Genomic DNA, 9,716 nt, shown 5'->3' with positions numbered 1-9,716 from the left:
TGATATTTTAGCCTTATGCTAGCTGTTTTGGCAAAATTAGACATTTTACCAGTTATTTTGGCTAATTTGGCAATTAGCTTAAATTTCAGCTATATGCTAGGTGTTTTGGCTAATTTAAAATTTGTTTCAGTTTTTTATGCTAATTTGGCATTTCGCTACTATTTTAGCTAGTTATCAATTTCAGCCATTTCAGCTATTAACTTATGCGTTTTCAGCTATTGGCTTCATTGTTTTTAGTTCTCAATTTCAGCATCTTTAGCTATTAGCACTAGCATCTTCAGTGGCCACATTCAGTACAGCATTCACACCAGCATTATCTCTGGTAATACTATATATTTAGTTTTAAAATGTTTTTTTTTTTCTATGAAGATAACATAAATTAAATATTTAACATTTGGCTATGTGTGGCTTTCTGGAAAGCCATAAATGCTTATGTTTGGGCTGTGATTGTTACACTTTTTCTGAAAGCCTACAAACCGACCATCAGAGAAGAAAACAGTTAAGTGGCCCTAACAAGAAAAGTTTGGGGACCCCTGATGTAAACAATAACCCCCTTCCTGTCGCCGCTGTGGTCTAAGCTGGGTTGGAGGGAGAAGAGGAGCATGCGGTGTTGCTGCTGTCAGTGCTATTTTAAAACTTTAATGATTAAAAAAGGAAGACGAAGAAGCATGGGCTCAAAGCAGGGGTTTGTTTGTTTTACTCATATACAATTGCTTGGAAATTCCTTCCCACCTGCATCTTGGTCAAAAAAGATGAATTTAACAGGCGATCTAATATTTTTTCCCCTCCAACATCTTCAACAGTTGGAATCCCCCTACAAAATGCTGGCTAAGAGGTGGTGCAGTCCGTTAACGCGCCTGCCTACGAATGTCGAGTATCTGGGACGTCTAAATTAAAGACCCTGCAGGGGGCGCCAAATTGGTTTTTCGTCTAGGGCGCCATGCAGCCCAGGGCCGGGCCTGCCCGCTCTGACAGTGTAACAAATGGAACGGTGTTGATCCATGACTTATGTTTTTATAACCTTCACCGACACCATATTTATGTCTGTCTGTCTGCAAGTATGTACCTACTTTACGGCAGGGCATTTTGTACCTGTTTATGTGTATAGTGAGCACGTACAAATGGACTTTAAGTATATCCCAGAGGTTAATCAAACACAAGCCACACATAAAAGCAGTCGAGGGTTGTGTGAGACAGGACAGAAGCAAGCGGGGAGTATTTACAGTAATAAAATTTAACAGCAGCCAGCCTCTTAGGATCGCATTACTCTTAAGACATGTGGCTGCAGCTCTCTTCTCACAGCTTTATGGACTTTTCCTCCCAAAGCAACCTGCTCACTGTGTGTGTTTTTCCTTTTTTTTAGAGACAAGATGAAAAAGTAAAAGCAAAGTTTCCTGCTTTAAGCTGCTACCCAGAAGCTCAGACTGGTCTGTCGGTGGCCCACCCTTAACCTTTGGATGATAAATCTGCCTGTGGAAGCTGTGAGCGGGAAGACCCCCGTGTGTCCTCAATGACACATCCTGTTTGTGTAGTCAGAGTTGCAACCAGTGATCTTTACAACCATAATTTATGGAACGTCAACACTTTTTTTTCCAACTATTTCTATGTCTTTATATCGTGGTATTGTCCTTATTTCTGGAATCAGAGTTGCATTTTTTTTTTCCACAAGCAGTTCTAGATTTAGTTGCTGACCTATACAGAATTTATTCCATTGTTTTTCTATATATTTGGACTCATATAGGTTTTGGATATATTTTTGGGATATATTTGTTTTGTTTTATCAATAGAAAGGGTTGTGTTGTAGATAAAGTAATGTTGAAAATAAATCTAGTTTGTTAATTCTTAATAGCTTTTGTATCAATGTAATGTCAAATATGATACGGGATATTTCTGCCTTATTGTCCTCAATTCATGCTTAGAGTAAGTGAACTCATGGTGGTCTAAAGACCTGGGCAGCTGTCGGGTGGGGAGATTAGGGGTGCAGGCCATTTGCCGTGATGCTACAGTTATCAGACCTACTTAGGCCTGAGTGATTTATAACGTGAGAACATGATGAATGTGGTTTTGAACAAGCCATGGGCCCGGTCGGAGGTAGCTGAACATCGGGGAGGACTTTTATGGATCCGTCTGTTTGGGCCCCTTGGATGGAAGCGCCTCAGCGGGGAAAAACAGATGAAACTGCGAGGCAGAGGCCGAGATCAAAGTGATCAGAGAGGTGGAGCTGGTTTGTGTCCTCACGTTTACCTGTCATAAATCAGTAAAGGCCTCATTGGCTTCTGCCCTTTCTTAACCTATCCTACTAAAAAGCATTCACACTATTTTGATTCACTTTTTCTCTATTTTTTTATCATTATTTTTTTTTCAGTACGTTTTTTAAAACGTCCGTAGCTCTTCAGCTATTTAGCTCATTCAGTTATTAAAATATTCAGCTCTTTTTAAGCAAGCTTTTTTGGAGCTTAGCTAATATTTTAGCTTTATGCTAGCTGTTTTGGCTAAATTACACATTTTACCGGTTTTTAGGCTAATTTGCCATTTAGATAATATTTCAGCTACATTCTAGCTGCTTTGGCTAATTTGTTTTTTTTTTTCAGTCTTTTAGGCTAATTTGGCATTTAGCTTATATTTCTGCTACATGCTAGCTGATTTGGCTAATTTAGTTTTTTCCGTTATTTTGGCTAATTTGGAGTTTGGCTAATATTTTAGCCTTATGCTAGCTGATTTGGCTAAATTAGACATTTTAACAGTTTTTTTGGCTAATTTAGCATTTAGCTAATGTTTCAGCTTACATGCTAGCTATTTCGGCTAAATTAACCATTTTGTCCTTTTTTTAAGCTAATTTGGCATTTAACTTATATTTTGGCTAGCTATCAGCTTCAGTATTTTCAGAGTTTTTAGTTATTAATTTAAACATATCCAGCTATTAGCACAAGCATTTTTAGCAGCCACATTCAGCTTACAGCATTCACACTAGCATTATCACAGGTAATGCTATATATCTAGTTTTTTTTTATGTTTTAGTATTTTTTTTTCTATGAAGATTGCAAAAATCAATTATATAAAATTTGGCTATGTGTTGCTTTCTGTAAAACCGTAAATGTTTACATTTTAGGTTGTGATTGTTACACTTTTTATGTGGCCCCCACAAGAAAAAAGTTTGGGGACCCTATTCACTAAAGGCCCTGACCCTCCAGCCACAAGTTTACGATGTGATTTGGTTTGTTTATTTGTATTTGTGCGCACTGTGGCTGAGTAAAACACTATGAATACGATTTCTCTGACCTGATTTGGACCTCACAGCTTTATAAGTGGTGTGTTTTTCTTTGAAAGCAAGTTTTCATTTCAGAAAAGCTGGGATATAATACCTCCTTCCTTGATTACTCCATCTCCTGCCGGGTTATTGTAACTTTGTTATGGCAGCCACAGCAGATGCAATCAATACATATATCAACACCAGCCCTAAATGGGTCAGCAATCATAAGTGGCACATCTTTCAGGAAAGCATTCGGTAGCCCTGTAAGGTTTTACAGAGAAGAAAGGGGCAATTGCAAAATATCTTTTCCCAGTTAGCTGTTTTTCTTTTGGCTTTAGAGAGGATTTAAGTAACAAAGGAGGCTTTATTTCTATTTATGCAGACAACCACACGCAGATTCATACATCTGCCCTGCCTTGAAGTGAGTCACCTGTCACTTTGCAGGTGCTAGCTTGGTGTGATTTGTGTAGTCAGGTTCCTGTATAAATCCCAACAGCCTCAAGCAACAGTAATTCAACACAGTGTGTATTTTCCATAAATAATTTGCTGGCCATTGATTTCCAATGCAGGGAGCGAAATGTGCTAGATCCACCTCAAGGGGCTTTGAATGTATCTGGTACTTACTTTTGTGGTCAAAGTTGTGACAGCCCATATGTTGTGAGCACGAGGTCCAAATGTATTGTCCTGCAGAGACCGACTTGTCAGAAGGGGCATCAGGCGCAGAGACGGTGCTGCGTATCTGATGAGGTTTTTGTTTCTTATATCAAATATAGCAAAACAACAAAATGAAACATCACATGATACTACAGATTCAAGCAATAAAACTATTTTTTAATAGATAAACAGATGCTGCAACAAGGACTTGGTTCCTTAAGTGCCACCAAGGAAGTCTGCCACGCCATGTGATTTGGTGGGGTTATTTTGTAGCGGTGTCACCCCCTGACTGATCAGGTTGTTCATTGGGGTGTTTGCCGGCACCTCAGAGAGAGGAGGCAGAAATTGATGAGGTCTAATTGATCTGTCTCTTGTCAGCTCTCATTAGTCCCTCATTTAACACTATCTGATGGTCTGAGTGTATTGCACCTACCGGGGAAATGAGGTGGTGTGTGAAGGAAAGGAGACAGTCAGCGACAACCGCCTATTCATTCAATCAGCAAGCATCCTCTAACTACTGAATCATCCCTTTCTGTTTTTGAACAGAAAATGACCATTTAAAAGTCATTTTCAATATGTGTACGACCAGTGCTGAACTTTTTTCTTGACTGCACGGATCCGAAGGAAAGATTAGGATTACCGTTGGGTTAATCAACACATTCTCACTTCCAACTCGTCATATATGGACATATGGTTCGGCTACCTCCCCGTCACTTTTTGATGTTTGGGGTGTCCCCAACTCCTTGGTTTTTGCCTTGTTGGCTGTTCTTATTAAATCAGGGGTCCCCAACCTCTGGACCGTGAAACTGGTCCAAAGGCCATTTGTTACTGGCCTACAGATTCTAATCAGGGGTCCCCACACTCCGGACCGCTAAAGTGGTCCGAAGGCCGCTTGTTACGGGCTACAGACACTAATCAGGAGTCCCTAACCCTCGGGATGCCGATTGGACCAGTACTCTAACCCGGTGCATGTACCCTAAAGCCTGGCTTCCACTGAGCTGTCCAGTATGGTCCGGTTTGATATGGCATTTTGAGGGTTTCCATTGTTAAATAGACCCATTAAAGAGTACTGACCAGTACCTTTGGACTTTCGTTGTAGGTCCATAGAAAAATAGAATGGGACGGTTGGGGCGGAGTCACTGTTGCCACCTGCTGATTGGCAGAAAGCGCTGAGAACTTTAGAAAGCACCAATATAAGCTAGCGTTTCCATTTTACTCTTTACGGCGGTATTCTTCTTAGCCGCCTTCTTTCAAACATTAATTCCTGATATGCACGGTGTACAAAAAGTAAAGCAATAAAAAGATGAGCTGCTGGATGACCTCCATTGTTGTTGCTTTTCTATTTGTTGCACTACAATGATGCAATGACACGCTAGCGGTCTACACCACGCATGCACGGTGAAAACAAACCGCTCAGTTGAAGCGAGGCTTAAGTGAGTGGAAAAGCTCGCCAGAATTAATGGGTCCATCCAACGGATGCTCAGTGGAAACAAGGCTTAACCCTAACCTGGTACTGGTTCAGCTTTCGTTCCCACATCTGTTACCGTGTCCGGTACTAAGTCCTGAGGGTTGGGGACTCACGTCAAAAAATGATATGGAGGGGCCCTGAACCAAGGATCCATATATGACAACTTGAGATTTAGAATGCTTAGGGTTAATACATGCAACCAACAACATTTAGCCTTGGGGTCACTTAAAATACGTGTGAGCAATGCAGCAGCAGTATGCATCTTGGCCACACGTATTATTCATCAAGTTTTGGGCTGGTCACATATAAATATGTGCAGATAACATGAGCCTCTAGAATAATTTGACAAGACTGAAATTTGTCAGAGTTCTTCAGCAGCTGTTCAACTTTTTGTTTTCTTTAACGATTTAAAGCACATTACACTCGTATATAGGCTCGTATATAAGCAACTACTTTATCCCCATGCTGTCTCTATTTAAAATATGCTGTAAGCATATATGATCATGCACAGACACCTGTATCTTCCATCATGTTTTCACTCTGTGACTGACAGCTGTTCAGACAACTTCAACACCATAGTGAGAATTGGTGTGGATGTGGCAGTGGGCTGTGGAATTTGCTGCTGCCCCTTGCTGATAGGTCTCCCAGGGCTTGGGTGTCTCCCCAGTGCCGGCCTCAGGGCCATTAATTTTAGCCTTTGGAGTCATTGTCGTAACAAGATCCGACACCTCCCTTCCTGACATCAAGACTCCTAAATATACATTTATTTACAGAGGGTGTCCCCATGTCAGAATATGATGAATGTCAACTAATCAGATGGCGTGCAAGTGTGCCTCCACTGTCGGGTCCCACTTCACTGGTTGAAGGAGTAGTGTAAATAACCACGAGGGGGGTTTCACTGGGGTCTTGTCTTTGGTGAGGATCTGGGAGATATGATACCTTCTGCTGTTGCTGCCTGAGTGTGTCTATCTTAAGACTACACATGGAGATCTGGCATTCACCAAATCTCCGGGGGTTTGAGGGCAGGCAGGAAGAGGCTGGCTGTGCCTACAGTTACTCCATCACATCCCTCTCATCTATTTCTGCTGCTGAATGGCACAGAACCGTGTTCACATCAAGATAAGAAGAAGAAGAAGTCCTCGTGCTTGATGTGGCGCAGAAATCCCCCCTCATTGTTTACCTGATGACTGCAAATGATCCAAATGAGTTCCAGTGAATTTGTGAACTATAGGATCTCTTTGATCACATTTTTTTGATTGAGTATTTGATTGACCTTATTATCACAGGTGCCCAGTGCTTCTTGGTGGGAACATTAGGTGTGGGTCACTTGTTCAGGGAATGAAAAAAATCATTTTTTCATGATTAAAACATAAAAAGCAGAATTTTCTTCACATTTGATCTAAAGCAGGGGTCCCCAAACTACGGCCCGCGGGTCAGATCAGGCCTGGCTCCACATTTGACCCTCCCCCCACACACCATTAGAAACACAGATCAAGATCCACATAGAATGTAACTTTTTATTCCACCTTTCTGCAGTCTGAACATTTGACAGGGAGAAAATAGACTATTCATTGGTTTAATAGTGATTCACTTTTTCTTTATTTTTTATTAATATTTTTCTTCCGTAATCTTTTTTAGATATCTGTAGCTCTTCAGCTATTTAGCTCATTCAGCTTTTAAAACATTATTTGACTGTTTTGGCAATTACTAAGCCGTTCTATGCTATTTTGGGATTTAGCTAGCCACAGGCAAGCTGTTTTGGCTAATTTAGGAATTTTTTTTTTAGGCTAAGTTGGAGCTTAGCCAATATTTTAGCTGTATGCTAGCTGCTTTGACTAAATCACACATTTTACCTTTTTTTTTAGGATAGTTTGATCTTTATTTTATATTTCAGAGACATGCTAGCTGTTTTGGTTAATTTTGAAGTTTTTTTTTTGGCTTATTTTTAATTTAGCTAACATTTTAGCCTTATGCTAGCTGTTTTGGCTAAATTAGACATTTTACCATTTTGTTTTTTTGGCCAAATTTTCATTTAGCTAAAATTTCAGCTACTTTTTTACTATTTTGATTTGTTTTTTTTTTTTGTTTTTTTTTAAGCTAATTTGGAATTTCACCAATTTTTAGTTTGCTATCAGCTTCAGCGTTTTTAGCTAATAGCTTCGGCCATTTCAGCTAACCACTTCAGCGTTTTCTTCTATACGCTTTAGCGTTTTTATTTATCAATTTCAGCCTCTTCAGCTATTAGCACTAGCATCTTCAGCGGCCACATTCAGCTTATAGCATTCACACTAGCATTATCACAGGTAATGCTATGTATCTAGTTTTAAAATGTTTTAGTATTATTTTTTCCTATTAATATTACAGAAATTAATAATTTAAAATTTGACTATGTTTAGCTTTCTGGAAAACCATAAATGTTTAGGCTGTGATTGTTACACTTTTTCTGCTAGCCTACAAATGGAGCCCCCCCTCCCATCAGAGAAGAAAACAGTTAAGTGGCCCTCACAAGAAAAAGTTTGGGGACCCCGATCCTAAGTCAAAATCCTCAGTCCTACTGCATGCACCAATCAATCCGTAGATGAAGGAAGAAACACAGAAGAGTGAAATTGAAGTGGGGGGGTGGATGGTGTTTAATGAAGAGTGTGGCTTGTCCTGGAGGATCTAATAAGCAGGTGGAAGCCTGATAAGGATAAGCTGTACCTCTGGCTCTAAAAAGCCTTGTTTTAACCCCCTCCTCTTCCACTTTTACATTTCAAGATGTTCCTCTGTAAACAAGGAGGAGAGTAATCGGAAAAGAAGCTGATTAATGAGCAACATTTAGATAGTCAGAGGACAAAAAGAGGAAGTGAAGACAGAATGTATAATAAAGCAGCGCAGTCTAAGGAGGCAGTGTGAAGATGAAGAGGTGCATGATGAGACAGCATGGGAGGACAATGGAAATAAGGAAAAGACGGAGATAAAAAGAGAGTGGAGAGGAAAGGGGATGTGGAGAGTGGAAGTGACTGAAAGATGACAGAGGATTACGACAGAAGACGGACGAGGAAGAAAAAAATTCTAATATGGGAAATGAACAGAAGCAATAAAAAAAGGAAAAAAAGTTAAATATATTACAGGAAAAAAAAGAATAGGCTGAAAAAGAAAAGGGGAAGTTGGGAGGGCTTAAAAATGGCCTGAAAGAGACCTGGTGGTGTGTCAGAGCTTCAGATCCAAGCCCTCCCCAGGGGGAAAAAAAGGGAGAAAGAAGAGAAGAGACATTGACCTTGCATTATTTATGCTTAGTGCTGTTGGTCCAGGCAGACGTTGCTTCCCATTGTGTCTTCATAATGAGGAACTGCTATGAAGCCAAGGAAGAGGAAACACAACCAGCAGACCAGTGTGTGCTGGTTTGTGTAAGTCTGTGAATGTTTGTGCTTTAGGGGGTGAGAGGTCATTACAGTGAAGCATGAAGACAGTTTAGTGAACAGAGATCAGGAACACAAGAAAATCCTGTATGCAATGTGCAGCTACACACACACACACACCCACCTTCGGACTTGTGTGCCGGCCCGTGCTCCCAGTGAGAATGCATATGAGGGGAAGGAGAGAGCAGAAGGGGTCAACTGTCATTTCCTGAGCTCATTTTCACCCTATTTTTCCTATAACACCTGCAGGCAAGTGAATGTAAAGAAAGGACAGTGTGAATCTGTGGAGATGCCTTACACGCTGTCATTCCCAGAAGCACTTTAAAGTTGGTTCATGTCTTATTAAGGAATAATAGAAAGTGTTGGGCGTGAAAAATCCCATTTAAAATGAGCACAGAAAATCTGAATTTGTGTTGTATGCATGAAGATTACCTGAGAGTACCACAAACATGAATTTGACTTGCTTTAGGAATTTAGTGAACTGTTCTAAAAATATTTATTTCAATAAATACTTTACTTTTAGGAGTAATTTTGTCTTCCTCTTTTAAATCCACGGGTTGTGATGATGTATTAATTTGTTTTAGTTGTGTTTCTTTGTGTTTTTCCTTCGAGTTTCAGTTTAACCTGCTCTTCCTTAGATGATTAGTGCTCTTCTGTTCAAGTTTGTGGTTTTCAGTTTGTATTTATTGGCTTAAATCTGTCTCATATTTTTTTCTTCCTCATTTCAGAGGAGTATTATTAAAATTTTGGTTGTTTTATTCCTATTTAACTCTGTTTTTTTTTTTCTTTCTTGGCCTTGTCTGGTATAAGCTACATATATGGCGCTCGAAAATTAATATCTGAAAGTCCCTCCTCCTGAAGAAAAACATGATTTGCAGTGAAAACCATTGGCCGGAACTTCTTGACCTTGTTTTAAGCTTTCTGCCTTTCTTCCCCTAAGAGA

The sequence above is a fragment of the Oryzias melastigma genome, linkage group LG3, assembly GCF_002922805.2.
Source record: "Oryzias melastigma strain HK-1 linkage group LG3, ASM292280v2, whole genome shotgun sequence".
Classification (NCBI taxonomy): domain Eukaryota; kingdom Metazoa; phylum Chordata; class Actinopteri; order Beloniformes; family Adrianichthyidae; genus Oryzias; species Oryzias melastigma.
This window is presented reverse-complemented; position numbering follows the sequence as displayed.